This window comes from Leuciscus leuciscus, assembly GCF_965113295.1.
Source record: "Leuciscus leuciscus genome assembly, chromosome: 11".
NCBI lineage: Eukaryota > Metazoa > Chordata > Actinopteri > Cypriniformes > Leuciscidae > Leuciscus > Leuciscus leuciscus.
In genome coordinates this window covers 12,299,144-12,326,017 of record NC_138735.1, presented here as the reverse complement: position 1 = coordinate 12,326,017, position 26,874 = coordinate 12,299,144, and positions in this window count along the sequence as shown.

Genomic DNA, 26,874 nt, shown 5'->3' with positions numbered 1-26,874 from the left:
CAAGTTTGGTCTGAATACGATAAAGCGTTGCGAAGATACAGCCTTACGACTGTTTTTGCAAGCGCTACGTAAAATTTGTTCGAGCGTTTATTGAAAACGGTTTGACGAATCAACTAGATTCTAATAACTTTTTGTCAGCACTGCCTGAAGATGATCTGGTTCAATTTTCGTGCAAATCGGACAAACCGTCTAGGACGAGTTCGAAAAAGTAGGTTTTGAGAATAATTCAAAATGGCGGCCATATTTTAATGATGGAAAATGACTTCATAGGATGCAATCGAATCGTCATGAGCTCAGGAATCAGAGGAAAAAAGAAGTTTGTTGATTGGCCTTACGGTTCAAAAGTTATTAGCAAAATAAAAGTGAAATTTTGGACAGGTGGTGGCGCTAGAGGGAATGACTTAGAAACACCAAAATTGGTGTATTTAATGTTGGGACTGTCCTCTATCAGAATGTCAAACCAAAACAACTTTCCCGCAATCGGTTCTATGGGCTGCCATAGACTCCAAGAGCGGAAGAATAATAATAATAATTAAAGCTGCAAGCAGCATTTAGCGGGGCCAAGCACAATCAGATGACAACACATGCCAACATTGCTGAAAGTGTCAGACCAACTGCAACAATGAGCAATTAAAGACATTAAAGAGGATTTTAGGCAAAATGCCTGAAAATTCATAGAAACAGTAAATAAAAATATGATGTAATGCATTATCACTTTCTACCAATAGGTGGCGCAGTTACAAAACTGATGTGATGTGGTCAGAGTGAAGTGACAATGACACATACAAAGTTTGGTGTCAATATGTCAAGGCATTGCAGAGATAAAGCCTGAATAGTGCAATTAGCATCATGCCTCAACTTTGCTGCTGCGCTATACGAAAACGGTTTCGTCAATCGAGACGAAATCGATATGTTTTAGTCGGCACGGTCTGGAGATGATACGATTCGATTTTGGTGAAAATCGGACAAACGGTGTAGGAGGAGTTCGAAAATGTATGTTTTGAATGAAAATCAAGATGGCAGACAGGAAGTTAGGCCAAATAAGGAAAACTTGGTTTCTATGTTCTCGGCTTGACCCAAGGAATCTATTAATACCAGTGGCATTTCAATAGGCAGATTTATTCAAAAGTTATTAGCATTTTTAGAAGTTTTGTTATAACTTTTGACCAATAGGTGGCGCTGTCTTGAAATATGTTGGGTACTTTCAGGAAATGGTGCTGAAGGCACTTTCTGAGTTTCATTAAATAACACCAATGCATTTGTTTAGTATAGCATTTTATTTCACAAAACTGTATTGAAGTCAATGGGAATTTCATGTTTTGTTCTATTATAGCGCCACCAAGAGGCTCAGTCACACCATTTTTTGTATGTGTCCTCAGAGTGAGCCCATACATATGTGTGTCAATTTTGGTGAAAATATCTCAATTCGCTTCGGAGTTATAGACATTTGTATGAAAAAACACGTAAAAAATGACTGACACATGACTTTGATTGGATTTTACTACCCCTTACTATCAATATTTTCACATTTGGGCATTGGCATATAGCTATCGACCTATGTTTCCAAACTTCTGACGGTGGTTTCGTCTCGATCAGACTAGCGGTTTCGAAGATATAGCCAAATGTTTTTTAAGCGCTAAATCACAACGCTACACAAACCGTAAGGCGAAACCTAGCATGTTTGGTATCGTAGGACTCGGCAAGGATTCAGGAGTCTAATTAGATGAGTTTCGTGAAAATATGTCGACCACACCCAAAGTTATAAGCATTTGAATAAAAAGATTAACCACTAGGTGGCGCTGTTTCGAAACTTCTCAGGCTCCTTCAGGACATCGTGCTGATGACCCATACCAAGTTTTGTAACAATCCGTTCATGCGTTCTTAAAATACAGCATTTTAGCACAAAATTCAAAATGGCCGACAGTCAAAATGGCCGGTATGGTCAAATTGGATATCAGTCGACTCAGCATGTCGCCCTGAATCTAACGAGACCAATTTTATGATTTTTGGACAAACCATTCAGAAGTTATAAGCAAAAATAGCCATTTTTCATATCTCCGGACCAGTAGGTGGCGCTGCGCCGAAACGCAGCATGTAGCCTCAGGTCATGCTTGTGATGACATATACCAAGTTTGGTCTGAATACGATAAAGCGTTGCGAAGATACAGCCTTACGACTGTTTTCGCAAGCGCTACGTAAAATTTGTTCGAGCGTTTATCGAAAACGGTTTGACGAATCAACTAGATTCTAATAACTTTTTGTCAGCACTGCCTGAAGATGATCTGGTTCAATTTTCGTGCAAATCGGACAAACCGTCTAGGACGAGTTCGAAAAAGTAGGTTTTGAGAGTAATTCAAAATGGCGGCCATATTTTAATGACGGAAAATGACGTCATAGGATGCAATCGAATCGTCATGAGCTCAGGAATCAGAGGAAAAAAGAAGTTTGTTGATTGGCCTTACGGTTCAAAAGTTATTAGCAAAATAAAAGTGAAATTTTGGACAGGTGGTGGCGCTAGAGGGAATGACTTAGAAACACCAAAATTGGTGTATTTAATGTTGGGACTGTCCTCTATCAGAATGTCAAACCAAAACAACTTTCCCGCAATCGGTTCTATGGGCTGCCATAGACTCCAAGAGCGGAAGAAGAATAATAATAATAAGAACGCGAACGAAAACAATAGGTGCCCGCACCTTCGGTGCTTGGCCCCTAATAATAATAATTAGCGGGGCCAAGCACAATCAGATGACAAGACATGCCAACATTGCTGAAAGTGTCAGACCAACTGCAACAATGAGCAATTAAAGACATTAAAGAGGATTTTAGGCAAAATGCCTGAAAATTCATAGAAACAGTAAATAAAAATATGATTTAATGCATTATCACTTTCTACCAATAGGTGGCGCAGTTACAAAACTGATGTGATGTGGTCAGAGTGAAGTGACAATGACACATACAAAGTTTGGTGTCAATATGTCAAGGCATTGCAGAGATAAAGCCTGAATAGTGCAATTAGCATCATGCCTCAACTTTGCTGCTGCGCTATACGAAAACGGTTTCGTCAATCGAGACGAAATCGATAAGTTTTAGTCGGCACGGTCTGGAGATGATACGATTCGATTTTGGTGAAAATCGGACAAACGGTGTAGGAGGAGTTCGAAAATGTATGTTTTGAATGAAAATCAAGATGGCGGACAGGAAATTAGGCCAAATAAGGAAAACTTGGTTTCTATGTTCTCGGCTTGACCCAAGCAATCTATTAATACCAGTGGCATTTCAATAGGCAGATTTATTCAAAAGTTATTAGCATTTTTAGAAGTTTTGTTATAACTTTTGACCACTAGGTGGCGCTGTCTTGAAATATGTTGGGTACTTTCAGGAAATGGTGCTGAAGGCACTTTCTGAGTTTCATTAAATAACACCAATGCATTTGTTTAGTATAGCATTTTATTTCACAAAACTGTATTGAAGTCAATGGGAATTTCATGTTTTGTTCTATTATAGCGCCACCAAGAGGCTCAGTCACACCATTTTTTTTACGTGTCCTCAGAGTGAGCCCATACATATGTGTGTCAATTTTGGTGAAAATATCTCAATTCGCTTCGGAGTTATAGACATTTGTATGAAAAAACACGTAAAAAATGACTGACACATGACTTTGATTGGATTTTACTACCCCTTACTATCAATATTTTCACATTTGGGCATTGGCGTATAGCTATCGACCTATGTTTCCAAACTTCTGGCGGTGGTTTCGTCTCGATCAGACTAGCGGTTTCGAAGATATAGCCAAATGTTTTTTAAGCGCTAAATCACAACGCTACACAAACCGTAAGGTGAAACCTAGCATGTTTGGTATCGTAGGACTCGGCAAGGATTCAGCAGTCTAATTAGATGAGTTTCGTGAAAATATGTCGACCACACCCAAAGTTATAAGCATTTGAATAAAAAGATTAACCACTAGGTGGCGCTGTTTTGAAACTTCTCAGGCTCCTTCAGGACATCGTGCTGATGACCCATACCAAGTTTCGTAACAATCCGTTCATGCGTTCTTAAAATACAGCATTTTAGCACAAAATTCAAAATGGCCGACAGTCAAAATGGCCGATATGGTAAAATTGGATATCAGTCGACTCGGCATTTTGCCCTGAATCTAACAAGACCAATTTTATGATTTTTGGACAAACTGTTCAGAAGTTATAAGCAAAAATAGCCATTTTTCATATCTCTGGACCAGTAGGTGGCGCTGGGCCGAAACGCAGCATGTAGCCTCAGGTCATGCTTGTGATGACATGTACCAAGTTTGGTCTGAATACGATAAAGCGTTGCGAAGATACAGCCTTACGACTGTTTTCGCAAGCGCTACGTAAAATTTGTTCGAGCGTTTATTGAAAACGGTTTGACAAATCAACTAGATTTTAATAACTTTTTGTCAGCACTGCCTGAAGATGATCTGGTTCAATTTTCGTGCAAATCGGACAAACCGTCTAGGACGAGTTCGAAAAAGTAGGTTTTGAGAATAATTCAAAATGGCGGCCATGTTTTTATGACGGAAAATGACGTCATAGGGTGCAATCGAATCGTCATGAGCTCAGGAATCAGAGGAAAAAAGAAGTTTGTTGATTGGCCTTACGGTTCAAAAGTTATTAGCAAAACAAAAGTGAAATTTTGGACAGGTGGTGGCGCTAGAGGGAATGACTTAGAAACACCAAAATTGGTGTATTTAATGTTGGGAATGTCCTCTATCAGAATGTCAAACCAAAACAACTTTCCCGCAATCGGTTCTATGGGCTGCCATAGACTCCAAGAGCGGAAGAAGAATAATAATAATAATAATAATAATAATAATAAGAACGGGAACAGATACAATAGGTGCCCGCACCTTCGGTGCTTGGCCCCTAATAATAAGAACGGGAACAATTACAATAGGTGCCCGCACCTTCGGTGCTTGGCCCCTAATAATAAATATAGCTGCAAGCAGCAATTATCGGGGCCAAGCGCAAGCAGATGACAGGATATGCCAACATGGCTGAAGGTGTCAGACCAACTGCAACAATGAGCAATTAAAGACATTTAAAGAGGATTTTAGGCGAAATGGCTGAAAAATCATTAAAAAGTCATTCAGAATATGATTTAATGGATTATCACTTTCGACCAATAGGTGGAGCAGTTACAAAACTGATGTGATGAGGTCAGAATGAAGTGACAATGACACATACAAAGTTTGTTCTCAAGGCATTGCAGAGATAAAGCCTGAATAGTGCTTTTACCATCATGCCTCAACTTTGCTGCTGCGCTATACGAAAACGGTTTCGTCTATCGACACGAAATCCATAACTTTTAGTCAGCACAGTCTGGAGATGATACGATTCAATTTTGGTGAAGATTGGAGCAACAGCCTAGGAGGAGTTCGAAAAAGTAGGTTTTGAATGAAAATCAAGATGGCGGACAGGAAGTTCGGCCAAATAAGAAAAACTTGGTATCTTTGTTCTCGGCTTGACCCAAGGAATCTATTAAGACCAGTGGCATTTCAATAGCCAGATTTAATCAAATGTTATTATCCTTTTTGGAAATGTTTTTATAACTTTTGACCACTAGGTGGCGCTGTCTCGAAATATTTTGGGTACCTTCAGGGGATGGTGTTGATGGCACATTCTGAGTTTCGTAATATCACACCAATGCATTTGTGGCGAGCACGACGAGGTCGAGGGCCGTGGGAGGACGGCGCGAGGCCGGTGGCGCGATTGATAATGAGCGACACGTGCGCGACGCACCGGTCTCGCATCTCTCACGGAGGAGCGGAAGCATAAAGGAGGAGCGACGACAGTGAAGAGCGAGAGAGGACAGGCCTGTGTTTTAGTTGATGTTTTGTTTTTGGTTTATGTTGCCAGCAGTCGTCCGTGAGGGGCTGCTGGCTTTTACTTTTATTTTGTATTTGTGTCATTTTATTCATTAAATATTGTTGAATGTTCGCCGGTTCCCGCCTCCTTCTTCCCGTAACAACATACCTCGTTACACTGGTGCCGAAACCCGGGAAGAAGGAGGGACACGCTGTCGGAGAGCCCTCGCTGCTGGGGGGGATCGCGGTGCTGAGGAGGTCGGGCAGCACGAGGGAGCGATGGCCGCCGATTGCTGCCCGAGGCGATGGTGCTGGAGCAATGGAAGAACTGGGGGGACGGAGCTCGAGCTCGCTGCCGTGCTCCTGGGTCGAGGAGGGGTGGCTGCCGTCCGAGAGGGAGCGGAGGAGTCCCGTTTGCCGTGGGCCGGAGCCTGTTGCCGTCGGCCATGATGGGGGCGGAGCAGGGAACGGGAGACTCGCTGCCGGCTGCCCTCAACCGGAGGAGCCATCGCCGTCCGCCAGGAGGCGGAGGAGCGTCGAGCTGTTCCCCAACGGATGTCCAGTACCATCGCATGGCACCGCGAGTGACTCTCAGCTGGTTGAGGACCGAGCGGCAGTGTGTCCGGGAACCGGATCAAGAATTTTTTATTTTTTTTCTCCCCTCTCTCGTCTCTGTCGCTCCTCGTGCTTCCGTCTCCTTTTCCCTCACCTCGTCTATCCATACCTCCAGCCCAGGTACCGCAGCCGCCGTGATCGGTCCCCCCGGGGAGGGGGGGAGGGGGAGTAAGCGCAGTCTCGTGGGTGCCCCCCGGCCTGCGAGGGGCGATGGGGGTATGTGGCGAGCACGACGAGGTCGAGGGCCGTGGGAGGACGGCGCGAGGCCGGTGGCGCGATTGATAATGAGCGACACGTGCGCGACGCACCGGTCTCGCATCTCTCACGGAGGAGCGGAAGCATAAAGGAGGAGCGACGACAGTGAAGAGCGAGAGAGGACAGGCCTGTGTTTTAGTTGATGTTTTGTTTTTGGTTTATGTTGCCAGCAGTCGTCCGTGAGGGGCTGCTGGCTTTTACTTTTATTTTGTATTTGTGTCATTTTATTCATTAAATATTGTTGAATGTTCGCCGGTTCCCGCCTCCTTCTTCCCGTAACAACATACCTCGTTACAGCATTTGTTTAGTAAAGCATTTTATTTCACAAAACTGTATTGAAGTCAATGGGAATTTCATGTTTTGTTCTATTATAGCGCCACCAAGAGGCTCAGTCCCACCATTTTTTTTGTGTGTCCTCAGAGTGAGCCCATACATATGTGTGTCAATTTTGGTGAAAATATCTCAATTTGCTTCGTAGTTATAGACATTTATATGAAACAACACGTAAAAAATGACTGACACATGACTTTGATTGGATTTTACTACCCCTTATTATCAATATTTTGGCATTTGGGCATTGGCGTATTGCTATCGACCTATGTTTCCAAACTTCTGACGGTGGTTTCGTCTCGATCGGACTAGCGGTTTCGAAGATATAGCCAAATGCTTTTTAAGCGCTAAATCTCAACGCTACACAAACCGTAAGGCGAAACCTAGCATGTTTGGTATCGTTGGACTCGGCAACGACTCAGGAGTCTAAAGAGATGACTTTTGTGAAAATAAGTTGAACACACCCAAAGTTATAAGCATTTGGGGAAAAAAAATTACCACTAGGTGGCGCTGTTTCGAAACTTCTCAGGCTCTTTCAGGACATCGTGCTGATGACCCATACCGAGTTTCGTAACAATCCGTACATGCGTTCATAAAATACAGCATTTTAGCACATAATTAAAAATGGCCGACAGCCAAAATGACTGATCTGGGAAGATTGGATATCAGTCGACTCGGCATGATGCCCTGAAACTAACGAGACCACTTTTATGATTTTTGGACAAACCATTCAGAAAAAAACAGCCATTTTTCATATCTCCGGACCAGTAGGTGGCACTGCGCCGAAACGCAGCATGTAGCCTCAGGTCATGCTTGTGATGATATGTACCAAGTTTGGTCTGAATATGATAAAGTGTTGAGCAGATAGAGGCTTGTGTCTGTTTTCGCAAGCGCTACGTATAATTTGTTTGCGCTGTATTCGAGAACGGTTTGACGAATCAATACGAATTCCATAACTTTTTGTCGTCATGGTCTGAAGATGATCTGATTCAATTTTTGTGGAAATTGGAGCAACGGCCTAGGAGGAGTTCGAAAAAGTAGGTTTTTCGGAAAATTCAAAATGGCGGAAAAATTATTATGACGGAAAATGACGTCATATGGTGCATTCGAATCGTCTTGAACTAAGGAATCAGAGGAAAAAAGAATTTAGTTTCTAGCCCTTTTGGTTCAAATGTTATTAGCATAAACATGAGTGCAACTTTGGACAGCTGGTGGCGCTAGAGGGAATGAATTGGAGACTCCAAATTTGCTATGCTGATAGTTCAGACTCTCCTCTATCAGTGTGCCAAATTTGAAAACTTTCCCGCAAGTGGTTCTATGGGCTGCCATAGACTCCCAGTCGGAAAAATGAAGAATAATAATAATAATAGGAACGGGAACAGATACAATAGGTGCCTACGCACCTTCGGTGCTTGGCCCCTAATAATAATAATAAGAACGGGAACAGATACAATAGGTGCCCGCACCTTCGGTGCTTGGCCCCTAATAATAATAATAATAATAAGAACGGGAACAGATACAATAGGTGCCTCCGCACCTTCGGTGCTTGGCCCCTAATAATAATAATAATAATAAGAACGGGAACAGATACAATAGGTGCCCGCACCTTCGGTGCTTGGCCCCTAATAATAGGAACGGGAACAGATACAATAGGTGCCTACGCACCTTCGGTGCTTGGCCCCTAATTATGCCAGATTCAATTTTAATACTTACAAATCCTAAATTCGGTCCAAAAAAGCTGAGATCCATAGAGAGAAAGACTGAAATCTATGATTTTAGCCCATTTCAGCTTGTCTGCAGTGAAGGGGTTCCTGTTTGAGACAAATACACTGTAAGACACATGCAAGAAATCACTGAGTGATGATCGTTCTCCTTCCTAGTTAACCCACCTGTACGCTGATATTAGGACCTTCCTGTTCAGGTGGGACTGCAATGGTAGAGTCTTCTGCCTAATAAAATATCAAAATAATGCAAAAATATAAATTTAAGTTGTTTAGAATGCTAGATTTGGTATGAATGAATTAGTGAGAGTTTTACTGCAGTGCTTACCTGGATACATTTAATCTGGTGAGACTGAACATAGAAAATGGTCCATCTTCTGATTGGTTCATTTGCTGTGTAATAAAAATAAAGTTAGACATGATGCAAAGGTCACTTATTTGATATAAAGTTATCCAATTTTATAGAGATTTGATAAGATATTGTAAGCTACCTAGTCTGCACCAGTGGCTCCAAAGCACTTTTCACATATTGCTAATCATTTCAGAAAACTTATCTCAAAATATATCACAAATGGCCTACCTCCGGAATCTTGCTAGAAGTCACTGGCGCGGATTGGCGCTTTGTTGCAGTTGCCTTTAAACACATATAAAAATGGAAGTAAATATTAAATTTAATTTAAAAAACTACAATATGTTATAGTTTGCAAACTAATGCTAAAACTATAAAGGTTCTCATCAGTAGGCCAACATTATCTACAACCAAAACAGAATTTCACATTAGTTAATTTATTGTTAATGTAAACTAAGCGTTGCTCGTTGGCATATTTTAACTCGACAATTCAATAATCTAACAAAGTCTGTAAAATGAAACGTTAGCGCAGTTTACCGTGGTAAAGTTTGTTACCGCCATGTTGACGAGTAGGCTAACGTTATAAAATAGATTCAGATTCAGATTCAGATTCAACTTTATTGTCATTGTACAACCTGTACAACGAAATGCAGTTTTACATCTAACCAGTCAATCAATCATTGATGGTCTTCCTTTAGCAGTCACAGTGGGGGCCTTCCCGGTCATAAATGACCGGACACCTAAAAATGAAACTTCCTCCATCCCAGTAAAAACCAATGCAATTTATTTTTGTTCTATAATATTTATTCTTTTTAATTTAGAATTTTGAGACAATTTGATTGAACTTATTAATATTTATGCAATATTTATAGTCCATTTTTTGCCATTGGAAATAATGATTTTTTTTTTTTTTTTTTTTGTATTTAAAAAAAAAAAAATTCTATGCAGTATTTTCGGGTAAAATAGAGACTAGGCTTTCAGAAAAAAATAAAAAAATATATAATTAATCAATTTATTAAACATAAAATTAAATAAAACATGTTATTGCATGGGTTTACCACTAGATGCCTGTACAGCTCTAAATGGAGATGTTTGTGAATTCTAGTTGTTTTTGGACCAAATTACTTACTTTTAAGATGTGGATTGAATGTATTTTTTTAGAAATTCTCAAATAATACTTTTTGCCAAGGTTTATAACATTTTATTAATTATTATTTTAATAATTTTAATAATTATTATATTAATTATATATACATATATTAATTATAATTATTAATTATGTTATGTTTTTCACTCTTGATGTTTTAGAGCTTCACCCCTTCATAGCTGAGCACTTTTTTTCTGCATCGTGGCTGATTTGTAGAGATTTTTTGTGTTTTTGTCAATTTCCCATTCATTTCCTATGGGGGTCATTTTTGACCGAAGACCAAAATCGTGACTAATTTTTTTACGACCACTTAGCATGCTCGGATCATGAACTCAGTTTTTTTGTGTGTTCACATACCTAATGCCAGAAAAGTCACCAAGTTTCGTAACATTCTGATGAAGCTGTGATTTTTAAAAATTCAAAACAGATTTTTGTAATCTGAATTTATTGGTGTGTATGTGTATAAACGTGTGTTTGTATGTGTGTGTGTGTGGGTGGGTGTGAATTTTTTGCACTCTTGATGTTGTAGAGTGTCACCCCTTTACTACGGTGTACTTTTTTTTAGAATCGTGTCCGATTTGTAGATTGTACAGACAAAAATTCAGAGAATTTTTGTGTTTTTGTAAATTTCCCATTCATTTCCTATGGGTCGGTCATTTTTGACCGAAGACCACGAGTGTGACTATTTTTTTTACGACCACTTAGCATGCTCGGATCATGACCTCAATTTTTTTTTTGTATTCACATACCTAATCCCAGAAAAGTCACCAAGTATCATAACCTTCCGATGAAGCTGTGATTTTTAGAAATTCAAAACAGAAAATTATTCGGTCAGAAATGACCGAGGACCATCAGAGGGTTAAAGTGCTTTATATAGCAATGCTTAAAAAAATACGTAAAAATACAGAATGCAGTATGATTATTAAAAATTCATTTTGCAAATATGATGTATAGAGTTCTATAAAAATTCAGAAGGTCCATGGGCCATATAAGTAGAGATTTCATATAGTGCATAGTTGAGATGTATTGGTAAAGTGCATAGTGATCAGAGGTAGTCAGACAGTCTATAATCCGAGTGCAAGAAAATAAATAAAGGAGAGAAATGGCGGAGCAGCACAGGGACAGGGGCTAATGTTGGGGCTTGATATTAAGCAGCGTTATGGTGTTGGGAAAAAAACTGTTTCTGAGCCTGCTGGTGCGACTTCTAAGGCTCCTGTAACGTCTCCCAGACGGGAGGATGGAGAACAGTCCTAGGCTGGGGTGTGTGTGGTCCTTGATGATATTGTGAGCACGTCGCAAACACCGTGAGTGATGTAGATCAGTAATGGCTGGGAGTGATGTGCCAATGATTTTTTGTGCAGTTTTCACCACTCGCTGTAGTGCTTTCCTATCAGCCATTGTGCAGTTCCCATACCACACTGTGATGCAGTTAGTGAGAATGCTCTCCACTGTGCAGCGATAGAAGTTACGGAGTATCTGAGGGGACAGTTCAGCTTTTTTCAGTTTCCTGAGGAAGAAGAGGCGTTGTTGAGCTTTCTTGATCGTAATGGAAGTATTGAGTGACCAGGATAGGTCTTGTGAAATGTGGACACCCAGGAGCTTGAAGCTAGTGACCTGCTCTACTTCAGCCCCATTGATGTAATTGGGTGTGTGGGTGCCTGCCTTTGCCTTCCGGAAATCAACAATGAGCTCTTTGGTTTTGGAGGTGTTGAGCGCAAGGTTATTATTTGCACACCATGCAGCTAGATGCTGCACTTCCTCCCTGTAGGCTGATTCATCATTGTCCCTGATCAAGCCAAGCGCCGTTGTATCGTCTGCAAATTTGATGATGGAGTTAGTATTGTGAATGGGGGAGCAGTCATGGGTGAAGAGGGTGTACAGTAATGGGCTGAGCACACACCCTTGTGGCACACCAGTGTTTAGAGGAAGTGTAGTGGAGAAGAGGTTATTTAACCTTACCATCTGGGGTCTGTTGATCAGAAAGTCCAATATCCAGTTACAAATGGATATGTTATGCCAAGCCTGTGTACTTTCATGATCAAATCAGATGGTATGACTGTATTAAAAGCTGAACTGAAATCGATGAATAGCATCCTTGCATATGAATTGCTATTGTCTAGATGGGTAAGGGCAGAGTGGAGGACTGTGGATATGGCATCCTCAGTTGATCTGTTGGCACGATATGCATACTGGTGGGGGTCTAGTGCAGGAGGAAAACTGGGCTTGAGGTGAGGTAGGATTAGCTTCTCAAGACATTTGGTGATGATGGGGGTCAGTGCTACCGGTCGATAGTCATTCAGGCACTCTGGGTTTGATCGCTTGGGCACAGGGACGATGATGGTGGTCTTGAGGCACACAGGAACAACAGCCTGGGCCAGTGACAGGTTAAATATATCAGTAAAGACTCCAGACAGTTGCTCAGCACATGTTCTCCACACGCCAGAGATGCTCACAAGTCTCTGAGCTAGAGTCCAAGTCAAGTCTCAAGTCTTTGAGCTAGAGTCCAAGTCAAGTCTCAAGTCTCTGAGCTAGAGTCCAAGTCAAGTCTCAAGTCTTTGAGCTAGAGTCCAAGTCAAGTCTCAAGTCTATTGTGGTTATAATAAGTGTTGCATCACGTACAGCGACCCATCCAGGCTTAGAACACTGCATAGCTATAAGGAATTCAAAGCATGTAATATGTTATTATGACTCCTTTATTTATTACAGTATCAGCTTTGATATTGGTATATACTCAATGTAAACAGGCTATTGCAACATGACAAAAACACAAAGAATGCTTTACTTTTAAGTTAATATCTGTATTTTGCCTTGTAGCATGAACATACAGTACAGACCAAAAATTGAGTTTCTGAAGAAAAAGGACTCCCTTGTCTGTCGCTGAATTATAATGAAAGGCCTTGGCTCCCTCCTATTGTGCTGGCTCTGTGGGGCTATAAGACCAAATATATAAAAATGTTATACCTTACACAGGGTTTTTCCTGCATAGAGAATTATGAGGCGGCCGCCTCCGTCAAATTTCGGGCCGCCTCCGTCTGTCGACAAAAACTCAAGACGGAATCACATGATTAGATACCTCTTTTCCACCGACACGATTCCGCAGCGGGTTCACGGCCGGGTTCCATTCCATTCTCAAACCGTTCTGCGCATTTCGACTGCATCAGAATAAGCACGAGCCCGGCCCTGGCCCGAGACGCTCAAGCACAAGTCCGACAGCTCATCAGAATTATCAGCCCGAGTCCGACTCGAGTCCGTTTTTTTATTATTATTATTACACAGCGGCAGCCTGCCCTATTTGCAGCCATTAAAATAGGTCAGTTTTGTTAGTTATGTTTCTTTTCATTTCTTTATCATGTTAATTTAGACAAATGTTTTGGAGCATTTTGTTTTTTAAATGACGACCAAGCAGCCGAACCGACAGCGAGTATAGCCTACAACATGTTTGATCAATTTAGCCTCTCAAATCAACGCTAATAGGCTACTTTACTTGGCTACAATCCATAGATAGGCTATAAAACACTTCAAGCATATCACACAGACAGTTAATTTAACAAATGATTATTTATTAAACCACAGTGAGTAAAACAACTTTTTTTGAAATACTGAGGCAGGCTCAGGCTGCTCGAACCAGCGCTCGCAAACGAAAGGAGCAATAGCCTATCTAAACCAATTAAATTAAATAAACTTGCAGGTTATCTTACCTCAAAAATGCACGACAGAACATGGCCATTCTTTTTTCCAGTAGTTTCCAACAGTTAAACGAAAATAAAAGTCCAATCAAACGAAAAGCATCCGTAGTTTCCAACAGTTAAACGAAAATAAAGTCCAATGAAACGAAAAGTTAGAGCAGTCTTTTACAGAGCATCGTGGAGAAAAAGAATATAGCATCCACAGTGTAGCCTAAGGTTTTAACCCAGTCCTCCTCTCTTCTCGCTGCGTTTTAAGTTGGCCATCTGCGATTTTTTCTCTTAATATTCTCCATTATTTGCACATGAGGTGAATCGTGGGTCGCGCTGATGGGAAACCTTCTGTGTGTGTGCGTGCGTGCGTGCGTGTGTGTGTGTGTGTGTGTGTGTGCGTGCGTGCATGAGACTGTCATGTCAGTCATATATGTCACTGTGTAATTATAAGATTATGAAAGTTATGAGGTTATGAAATGTCTTTCTATGTTTGTTTTTCTATCGTCGTCGTCAGCTTCTCATATTTTTTTAATTAATGTCTAAAAATATAAAAAGAAGGAACCCAAAAAAAGCCAGAGGCCCGGCCCGCATGTGAATTATGACGTGAGAATTGGCCCGAAGCCCGGCCCTAGGGGCATAAATAAGTCAATAATAATAATATTGGCACGTCGGGCTCGGGCTGAAATGCAGGGCTTTAAGCACCTAAACGTGCTTGTCTCAAACGGAGCAAGGTAAATTTCTGCGAAAGCGCACGAGCCCCTGCCCCTCCCCCTTTTCAACATCACCTGTCAGTTATCACAACCTCCACAGACGCACGAAAGTCAAGAAGCACCTTCTCTGCAGCATCGAAGTGCCTTCACTTGTCACAGCCAGGTACCGATACTGTTTTTCTTAAGCTTCGGCTCTCAAACTAGTTAGGTTACTTAAAATATATCCATAGAGCCAGCCTGACTTAGGCAATAGCCGAAATTCTTCTGCCGTTTTTATAAAATAAGCTATCACAAGTAGCAGTCACGTAATTTACTAGTACTGTTTTGTAATTTCATGGCCCCCTATGAACTGTAAATAAAATCAAATTATCTGATTATTAAAATACCTAAAAATAAATAAATACATGCTTGTAAAAAGTTTTTTTTTTTTCACCTTCTAGTGGTCATTATACATAAAAAGATGCACCAGATTAATGCATTTATCTTTAAAATGTAAAAAAAATTCTTCCGGGGGGGCATGCCCCCGGACCCCCCTAGAGGTACCGAGCTATCGGATTTTGCCACCTCCGCCTCATTTTCAGCCAGGAAAAACCCTGCCTTACACTTACAGCACAAAAATGGACATACTCCTATTTAGTGCAAAACTGCAAAACATCACATTGTAGCTAAATGCAAAACACTATTGCAACGAACCAAATGATTGAAATATACTATTATAAAAATATACTTTTATTGACCCATTCCGTGGATGAAAAACACTGAAAAACACTGATTGATCGATATCATGTATGAGGAATATACATTTCGGTAAGTTGTACTGTATCTTTCAACAGCGTCGTGTTTATTTACTATTAGCTAATAGAAAGGGTCGGTTCACGTGCCGTTAGGGATCTGTTTATATACTGTCTATGGATCTGTCACGTCACATTTACAAGCGCCAAAACGGTATTTATTGTTTGAATTTCGTAATAGAATTGACAGAATTTGAGAGCTGAGATTTTTTTTTAATATCATAAGTACCTGCTCTGTCTAGTCTGTCGGTCTCCGTGTCCTCTTTGCTTCGCGATTTTTCTGTGCGTGAGAAAATGGATGTGTGTCGTGAGAGCGTGTGAAAAGTGTCAATCGCGTGAGACTCGCGGTGAATGCTTGACAGTTGGCAGCTCTGTTGAAGTTTTTAAACCCAAAGCTTACGATGAATGGCACAGCAGCCAGCGGCCGGTGCAGTCGAAATGTTTGTCGTCCTCTCATGTGTGGCCGCGCGCCACAGTTACGTAGGCAGGTTATAGGTAACGGAGGGGAATAACGAGCGAGCTCGTCAGACGTTTCCTAATAATAAACATTGTTCACGAGTCCCGCAGCTCGAGTCCGAGTCGAGTCTGAAGTCTTTCGAGGACGAGTCTCAAGTCAAGTCTGAAGTCACGCTGTGTGCGACTTAAGTCGCACTCGAGTCCGAGTCTCAAACTCGAGTCCCCATCTCTGCCACACGCGCCCAGGGATGCCATCTGGGCCGGCTGCTTTCCATATATTCACCCTGCTCAGTACTGACTGCACGGCAGAGACAGTGAGTCTGAGAGGTTGGTCGTCAGGCGGGGGGGTAGTTTTGACAGGCGCAGTGTTGTTGTCCCGGTCAAAGCGGGCATAAAAGTTATTAAGCTCATTAGCAAAGGAGGTAGTGTTGGTAAGGGGGGTTGAATTTACTCTTCTGTAATCTGTGATGACCTGTATCCCTTGCCACATGCGTCGGGGGTCAGAGTTATTGAAGTGCTCCTCAATCAGACGTTTGTGTCTATGTTGGGCATTCCGTATTCCCTTTTTCAGGTTAGCCCTGGATGTGCTATAGGCTACTGCATTGCCAGATCGGAAAGCAATGTCGCGAGCCTTTAGCAGTAGACGGACATCCTTATTCATCTAAGGCTTCTGATTGGGGTACAACTTGATCTGCTTGTGAGTTGTGACATCATTGACGCTTGTATTGATGTATTCCAGAACAGAAGAAGTATATGTGTCAATGTCCAGCTGGGAGTCAGAGATGGCATTGGTGGCGAACAGACTCCAGTCCGTGCGCTGAAACCCAAGCTGTAGTGCGGCCTCTGCACCCTCGGGCCAGATCTTTACATTCCTCACTGTGGGTTTCACCCTGTTGATAAGGGGTGTGTATCTGGGCAGCAGCAGCAGGGAGAGATGGTCAGATTGACCCAGGTGGGGGAGTGGTTTGGCTTTGTAGGCCTCTGGTATGTTTGTGTACACCTTGTCCAAAGTTCTGTCACCTCTGGTCGGGCAGGAGACATGTTGGTGGAACTTAGGGAGTACAGACTTGAGGTTTGAATGATTAAAATCCCCAGCAGCAATAAACGCCCCTTCTGGGTGTGCAATTTACTTTTTGCTAATGGCAGCATATAGTTCTTTCATTGCTTGCTTAGCATTAGCATCAGGGGGTACATAAACGGCCGTGATAACAGTACATGTAAACTCTCTGGGTAGGTAAAAAGGCCGACATTTAACAGACAGATATTCCAAGTTCTCAGAACAGTGACTCCCGGTCATAACAGCGTTCGTACACCAAGCATTGTTGACATAAATGCCCAAACCACCGCCTCTGGTCTTACCGGAGTCTTCAGTTGTTCTGTCAGCTCTGAACATAGTCCGCCCCTCCAGTTCGATCGCGACGTCCGGGACACGGCCATTTAACCAGGTTTCCGTGAAAATCATGATATTACAGTCCATAATCCGTCTGTGAGAGGTAATCCAGAGTCGCATTTCATCTAGTTTATTCGCCAGTGACCGCACATTGGCTAGGAATAAGCTTGGTAGTGGTAGCTTACTGTATGTGGGGTTAGCCTTAGCCTAGCTCGTAGGCCACCGCGCTTTCCCCGCTTCTGTTTACGGTCCTGACGCCGCCTCCGCGCCCTCCTTCCTGGGAGAGCTGATAAGTTAGAGCCCGGCAGCCTGGCTATCTCCAGTGGAAGTTGAAGATTTTGAAAAATGTTACTTGTGCAGAGTGCGTGGATGTCAAGAAGTTCTTGTCTACTGTAAAATATATTCCCATGGTTGTATCGAGGGAAAAACGCTGCTAATAATAAACAAACACTCAATAATTCGCAAAAACTGGGGAGACGCAGAGCCTCGCGCTGTACTCGCGACGCCATCTTGTTTCTTAGCATTCCCATCAAGACCAACATAGGTTAAACTGGGCACAATCCTGTCAACACCAGCTTGCTTGCTGGTCTCTCTCTCAGTGAAGTGAATTCCGTCTCTTCCCCGGGCCAGACGATCCAACAAAAGACAGTCAGAACCCAGTGATATTACACTGGATGCTCCGGCGCGACACGACAAATCCCAGACAGTGTATATAGTGATGCGCCGTTATATTTCTGACGTACTCCGAGTCCAAGCGCTCGCGCTATTTCTGACAAGGGACAAACAGGTTTGCATTTTGTATTAATGGTCCGGTCGCTTCAATGTGTCTAGACAGTCTAGACTCTGGCTATTATAGCGTTGTTCACACGCGGTGTAAGGCAAAAATTAGGAAATAAAAAGCACGATGGAATGGTGCCAGCCAGAGAGGCCGTTACGTCAAATACAGTATACAGGAGCATAGTTGTGAGGATACTGCCTTTTATAGTATCTTTGACAAAAAGGGTAGATTTGAGATTGGCCTGGAATTGATTAATTCTCAAGGATTAAGTTGCGTTTTTTATTTTTTTATTAGAAGTTTAATAATAGCCAGCTTAAAAGTTTTAGGTACATATCCTAGTGACAAAGATGAATTAATGATAGTAAGGAGAGGATCTATGACCTCTGAAAGCATCTCTTTCAGTAGCTCAGTTGGAATAAGGTCTAACATACATGTTGTTGATTTAGATGATTTAACAAGTTTAGACAATTCTTCCTCTCCTATTGCAAGGAATGAATGGATTTGTTCCTCAGGGACATTACAATGCACTGCCTGATGCGATACTGTAGTAGACGGTTGCATAGTTATAATTCTTTCTCTAAAAATATCAATCTTGTAAGTAAAGAAGTTCATAAAGTCATTACTGCTATGCTCTTTGGAAACTTCAGAAGTAGAAGCTTTATTTGAAGAGAGAGGTACTGAAGAAGACTGGCTGTGCACGTCTTTTAAGCGGGACTCCTGCTGCGCGCACCCTTTGTGCGTGCGCGCGCGCGCGTGTGCGTGTTAATATCTTTAACTGATAAGGAATTTTATTTATATTATTTGTGATATGATATTCTTTGTGATTTTATGATATTATTAGCATCTCCTGCGCTGTCTGTGTGTGCGCGTTTTGATAAATATTTTAACTTGTAGTTATTTTTATTTATTGTATTAAATATTGTTAACTTGTAATTAAGTGTATGTATTGTAATGGATATTTTTAACTTGAAATTAATTTTATTTAAAACAAAAGGCCTTGCACAGCTTTTGTGAGCACGCTTTTGATTAATATTTTTAACTTTTAATTAATTTTATTGTAATGAATATTTTTAACTTGATTAATTCTTATTTATTAAAATGAATATTTTTAACTTGTAATGAATTTTATTTAAAATAAATCCCTATTAAATCTATTTTGCCTGCAATTGTTTTAAATTAATTAAGGTTTAAAACCGATCTACACGGATTTCCTATTACCCTTTATGCTGACTTCTAACTTATCTAGTTGATGCCCAATGTATAAATTAAACATTTCCGTTTTTTTTTATTACGGACGTGTGCGCAGCTTTTAACGGACACTGCATCTCCTGCGCGGTCTGTGTGGGCAGGCGCGTTGTGATAAATATTTTTAACTTGATATTTTTATTTATTGTAATAAATGTTTTTTAAATTGTAATGACTTTTAAATGTATTTTGACTAATTAAACTTGATTATAAGGGTATTAGTTTTTAGTATTTAAACGAATATAACGGCTGGCCAATTAGACTGTTGAATGCTGCATAACTAATGAGCGGTCATTCTGGATTTTTCTATGCCTGCTTTTTTGCGTCGGGTGAGTAAGAAAATCTGTCTGAGGTAATTAAAATGTGTGTGGGTCAACGAGTTGAATGCAGTTTAACTTATTTGATTATGAATGTTTATAATATCTGAAACATGAATAATAATTAATTTCAACTAAGCATTACTATAATAATGTGTCTCGTGAGGAGATTGTGCTAACGGTAATTTTAGTGTTCTGACTACCCAGAGTGAGTTTTTACCCCTTAATGTTTCCATGGCGACGCGTCATATTTGTCACGTGACACCGCAGCCACTGTATGACAGATGTATCGCTTTTATTTTATTTTTTATTCAAAATATTCACAAACTTGCTTACCATGTCATCAACTATCTGATATTCCGATTCTCAAAAAATGTGTAAGTGAGTGTGTTTGGTCGTTTAAAAACTTGTATATATATGTATATGTATATATATATATGTATATATATGTATGTATATATATATATATATATATATATATATATATATATATATATATAAAACGTATATCTTGATCTATAACGTGAGATGGGCGCCACCATGTTTCTTTGCACCACAGTTCAGAGAATCCTGTCAAATGTACTTATTCATGGTAAAAGCTGATTCAGATTAGTCAATGATATTTTTAAGACTTTACAGTTATTCTGTACATGTCCATCCATGCAGGCATGTGCAATATTTTACTTGTATAATAGTTAATCATATGTGATTTCTTATTTTTCTCCCTTTTTCTTTTATGTGAACACGTTTGTAAAAATCTTGCCAGTTCATTGCATGCATCCATTGCGGTAAGTAATCTTTTTAACTGACTGTCACATTCTCAGTATTTGCATTTACAATAGACAATGGAATAGCAATCTACATCAGCATATTTCACAACATGTAATAACCTCTTTTATTAAGCACTTAACACTTAAGATTTGAATAACATTTTTGGAATCAATATTACTCATTTCATTTACCCATTAGGTTTCGTATCTCCTCCACTGCCTCGTAGCCACTGCAAACTGCCATCAGCACCTTCATTTCAAGGTAATCCACTAGTATTTGAGTGACAGCTTGACAGATTCTCAGTATTTGCATTTATCATGGAAAAAACTACCTTTTGTATAACAGCATTGTATTAAATTGTGTAACAGCAGAATGGATTGCAGACATTAACATCATAGACATAAATTGTAATGTTTATATTACATTCACCTTTATTGCCATCTAGAAACCTTTGTGGTAAATAAATATAACACCAATAAAATTCAGATTAGAAAAAATAAGAGTAACCATAAAACAGAAAAACCAAAAACAGACACTTGAAAGCGGACGGCAATGGCGGCGCGCGCAGTCGCAGCGGCTAGGAGCTCTCACAGTGGGCATATGTTTTTCGCTGTTTTGGTAGCACTCAATATTATTGCACGCAGCTTTCAACTGGAGACACACACATACAGTCGCCATGAACTATTACGACTTAACAACGGAGCAGAATACCATCTTGCAGTGGATATATCCATCCCCCCCGAGATCGTTAGATCACTACCTGGGACTCCCGAGGCTGTGAACCGGAGGAGGAGACGCTGTGAGCGGCGACAGAAGAGAGGCAAGCGCGGGGGAGTGCGGGTCAGGCTAAAGGCCAATCCATTCGAATGTCCGCTCAATCCGGAACAAGATGGATGAAGTCCGACTGCGATTGACTATGCAGAAACAGATGGACAACTGCAACAGCTTGATCTTCACGGAAACATGGCTAGACAGCACGACCCCCGCGGCAGCGATCGAGCTAGCCGGCCGTACTAACTACCGAGCTGACAGGACAGCAGACTCTGGTAAGAAGACCGGTGGAGGTCTGTGTATTTACATTAACGACTCTTGGTGCACAAATACCACTGTAGTTGAACAGCTTTGCTGCCCTGACGTGGAATTCTTGCTGCTTAAATGCAGACCATTTTACATTCCCCGTGAATTCAGTGTTGTTTACATTTGCGCGATTTACGTTCCGCCTGATGCAAATACAAAACTAGCGTTAACAAGGCTTCATGACTGCATACACAAATGTCTGGTTGCACACCCTGACAGTACCTTTATTGCGGCGGGGGATTTTAATCATGCCAACTTAAAGACTGTACTTAACACGTTCCATCGTAATGTGAGATGTGCAACCAGAGGGAATAATATACTCGATCAGGTATATACTAACATAGCACACGCATACAGAGCTCAGGCGTACCCCCACCTGGGTCTCTCTGATCATGTTTCACTCCTCTTATACCCCTGCTATATCCCGAAGGCCAGATCCACTAGACCCTTAATTAGGTCTGTTAGGACGTCCTATGATGATGCAATCCCCAGACTCCAGGATTGCTTCGACTCCACCGACTGGGACATCTTTAGAGGCCAGGAGGTGCTGACACGGGGCTCTCTGGATGAATTCACTGAATCAGTTTTGGATTACATTAACTTTTGTGTGGATACCGTTACATCTTCGAAGCAGGTCCGCGTAGCTCCAAACCAAAAACCTTGGATGACACCAAAACTAAAAACATTAACTAACGCCAGGGATATAGCTTATAGATCTGGGGACACTGAGGCATACAGTGCAGCCAGGGCAGCTCTTAGAAGGGGCATCAGATATGCCAAACTGGCATACAAGAACCGTGTTGAGGCCCACTTCTACAACTCCTTAAACCCCCGGCAGGTGTGGGAGGGCATTAGGGCAATCACAGACTACAAGGGAGTGCCATCCCTCCCTGTCAACGGTTGTGCCACCTTAGTTGAAGAACTTAACATCTTTTATGCCCGCTTTGACAGAGATAACAAAGACTCTGTGTTGCCCCCTCTCCTCCCTAATGACGCTGCCCTAGTTTTGTGCACCCATGATGTCAGACTTTGCCTACGCAACATCAACCCAAGGAAAGCAGCAGGACCAGATGGAGTACAGGGTCGGGTGCTTAAAGACTGTGCAGCCGAGCTAACAACGGTCTTCACTACCATCTTTAATCTGTCTCTGGCGACCTCATGGCTCCCTGCATGCTTGAAATCGGCCATAATAGTTCCAGTCCCCAAACAGGCTAGTGTCACAAGCCTGAACGACTACAGGCCAGTGGCACTCACCCCCATCATTGCAAAATGTTTTGAGAGACTGGTCATCACACATATAAAAACTGCCATACCCCCCTCACTAGATCAATACCAGTTTGCATACAGGAAGAACAGGTCAACGGAGGATGCCATAGCTATTGTGTTACACACTTTGCTAGAACATCTAGAGCACAAGAACACATATGCAAGGCTTCTCTTTGTCGATTTTAGCTCAGCATTTAACACAATCTTGCCAAACAAACTACGTAACAAACTACATGGACTTGGACTAGGCACCACATTATGCAACTGGATACTGGACTTTCTAACAAACCGCACACAATATGTCAGAGTAGGCAAGCACACATCCTCCATCCAGATCATTAACACCGGGGCTCCCCAGGGTTGTGTGCTCAGCCCACTTCTCTACACACTTTTCACACACGACTGCAGTTCTTCCTCCCCATCCAACTATGTAATAAAATTTGCCGACGACACAACAGTGCTCGGCCTCATCACCGGGAATAACGAGACTGCATACAGGCGTGAGGTCCAACTGCTGGCGGCATGGTGCAGCAGCAACAACCTGACCCTCAACACAAAGAAAACCAAAGAAATTATTGTGGATTTCCGCAAGACTGGACAGTTAAACTATTCTCCACTCCTCATTGGGATTGAGGTGGTAGAGAGGGTCTCTAGTTTTAAGTTTTTAGGTGTGACTGTGATGGAGGATCTGTCGTGGGGGAAAACCATCGCCTCTGCCACAGCGAAGGCCCAACAGCGCCTCTTCTTCCTCAGGAAGCTGAGGTGGGCAAAACTGCCACAGAGACTCATGATCAACTTTTACCACTGTGCAGTGGAGAGTGTGTTGACCTATGGGTTACTGGTGTGGTTTGCTGCCTGCACCAGCGCAGAGAAGGAGGCCCTACACAGAGTGGTGAGAGCCGCAGGAAAGATCATTGGGGTTATTCTCCCAGACATCACAACTGTGTACACCTCCCGCTGCATGAACCGAGTGAAGAACATCCTCCGGGACCATTTACATCCAGCACATCACCTCTTCCAACTACTGCCTTCGGGGAGAAGATATAGGTCCATCAGGGCCAAAACCAGCAGGCTGGCCAACAGTCTTTACCCCCATGCAGTCAGGCTGCTTAATGAGCAGTCTACCCCCCCCATTCCACATCGGACATCCCTCTGTGACATAATGTCTCTGTTCATACACCCTCAATACCTGTGATCTGGACTTTGCATTGCTGCAAAAACATTCCAACAACCTTACCTCTATTAGATTTATTAATTGCACCATGCACTTTACTGGACATACTGTAGCACTTTATGGGGTTTTCTAGGGGTATTTATGGGGGGTTAAATTAGGTACAAAGACATGGGTACTTTAACTTAATTTATGGGGACATATATTGATAAGGCAATGAGTGAACAACTTAAAACTATATGCCTGTCTGTTTTTGCTCTAACAACATTTCGTTGTTATTCTGTAACAATGACAAAATAAATAAACTAAACTGAAACTGACAGAGAAGGGGCCGTTCTAATCGCTTAGAGGCAGGCTGTTCCAGAGTCGTGGCCCTAAAGTCATGGTCCTTTAAAGTCTATTCTCTGAGTATAGGATAGAAATTTGTTCAAATTTACGACACTTATGAAGAAGTTTGGCCGCAGCGTTTCAGACTAGCTGAAGACGAGCAATTTGAGACTTGGATATACAGCAAAATAATGAATTGCATTAATCTAGCCGAGACGTAACAAACACATGAACAGCCATTTCTATTCAATATCACAAGCTGTTTATTTATTTTCATTTATCCATAGGGTTGAGGCTGCTTTGGCTGTCTATGCAAGTAACACACACAACATATTAATCATTAGTCATATCTTTATATTGATTAATGCACAATTCTACATGTCCTGTAGGGTCCACATAGACATTAGTATATATATGCTATGGCATGTGTCAAAATGATTGATGGCTTCCGGTTGTCATTGACCTTCCGGTTGACCTTTCCGGTTGCCCTTCCGGTCACTATTGTTATGGATTGACCTATTGACCCTTCCTATCCGTCGATCATGTGGTTTTGACAGTTAGTTTTGACCTATGACCCTACCTATCCCTTCGATCATGTGTTTTGACAGGTTGACCTTCCGGTGTCTTTCCGGCCTATGTTGTTATGGTTTGCCCTATTGACCTAGCTATTCTTTGATCATGTGGTTCTGACAGAAGCTTTTGCCCTATTTGAACCTTTTTAACCCTAGATCATGTGATTTTGACAGAAGCTTTTGCCATTTAACCTTTTTAACCCTAGATCATGTGTATGACAGAAAGTTTGAAGGCGCTGTTAGGATATGTGTCAGCATCTCCTCCGCATTCCAGAGCATATTGTGAGCCCCTTTGGAAAAGTGAGAAGAAAAAGACTGTGTAAGTGTGTCACACGACCATTGAAAAACAATTATACAAACAGTTAAATGTTTATAGAGTGCTGAAGAAAAACAACATACAGGTTATGGAAATCAGTGTGGTGTCTATCACACAAAAGTATATAAATGAAATGGTTATAAAAAAAATGTAACTATAGTTGAAAAACATTCTATTCTTTTAAAAGTATATAAATTAATTGCTTATAATATAATATAAAATCACAGAGTGGTTCTCTCTTACAGTACCGGTCTCTGACTCCTAGGGTTGTATTCAGTGATCACGATGAGACATTGTGTTAGGGCTAAAATCATAAGGTTTAAAAATGTTTTAAATGTAATATATTATTAAAAGTCGTAATAATGTTTTTAAATTCAATACATTATTAAAACTGGTAAAACAAAAACACAGTTTTTTCCTGAATTAGCTCACCAGAGCATCCAGAGTGGCACACGCGTCTATGTGTGTGTGTGTGTGTGTGTGTGTGTGTGTGTGTGGTTGTGTGTGTGTGTGTGTGTGTGTGTGTGTGTGTGTGTGTGTGAAAACGTACTCGGTTACTAACGTAACCTCCGTTCTCTCTAGAGAGGAAACGAGTACTGCGTAAATCTTACGCTAGGGGAAAATCTCTTTTCCGCGAGATACTGAAGCCAAAAAATTATCCTTAATTTTGAAATAATGTAAAACGCGTTGCGGCAGCATGCAGACATAGGCGAGACAGCTTGCGCGCCTATTGGCTGCCCTGCGGCAACTGCAGCAGCCTATCGATAAGGCCCTATCATGACGTCAGTACCAATGGGGGCGCTTCGCGCCCAATACGTCACGTCCCGCCGAAACGGGCGTGGCCTGGGGCTATAAATATAGCATCGAAAGGCTAGCTTACCGGTTTTTCATCGCCGGAGCGAACCGGAGCGTGCGCAGGCACGGCAAGATACGCAGTACTCGTTTCCTCTCTAGAGAGAACGGAGGTTACGTTAGTAACCGAGTACGTTCTCTTACGAGAGGTACTCTCGTACTGCGTAAATCTTACGCTAGGGGAAACAGTGTAAAACGCCGTGCATGCTAAGATCCAGCACCAAAGTCCCAAGGGCAAGTGCCCGGGCTCATGTAGTACATGATCATAAGTGACTCACAGAGAGCCCAGGAAGAGTGGCTAGAATAGCATCATTCCTATAATGTAGCATCCTATAAGAAACAGTTATAGTGATGGTATTTTATTCAGTCAGGGCGACCCCGGCCTGGACTGATGAATATAGTGGGTCTTACACACTGCCCATAGAGCTGCGCGATCGAGCGTTGCTCAAGCCATTTCGGTATTCTGGGCCGGACGCACTCGGGGCAGACAGTACCGATTTTTAGACTGAAAGCAGCTTAGCTTGCAGAGCGGGAACCTCTAGGTTATAAAACCTTATAAATGTAGACGGGGAGGCCCAGCCTGCCGCCATACAGATATCTTGCAAGGCAATCCCACTAGACCAAGCCCACGACGAGGCCACGCCTCTCGTGGAGTGCGCTCTGACACCTAATGGGCACTGCAAGCCCTTAGAGGTGTAAGCCAGCGCTATAGCATCGACTATCCATCTGGATAGACTCTGTTTCGACACGGCGAGTCCCTTAGAACGTCCGTAGAGTGAAACAAAGAGCTGCTCCGTCTGTCTGAAAACAGACGTGCGGGACACATAAGCCCTTAACGCCCTGACCGGGCAAAGGAAGCTGGTGTCCTTCTCCTCGTTAGAGACCGGCAGGGCAGACAGGGA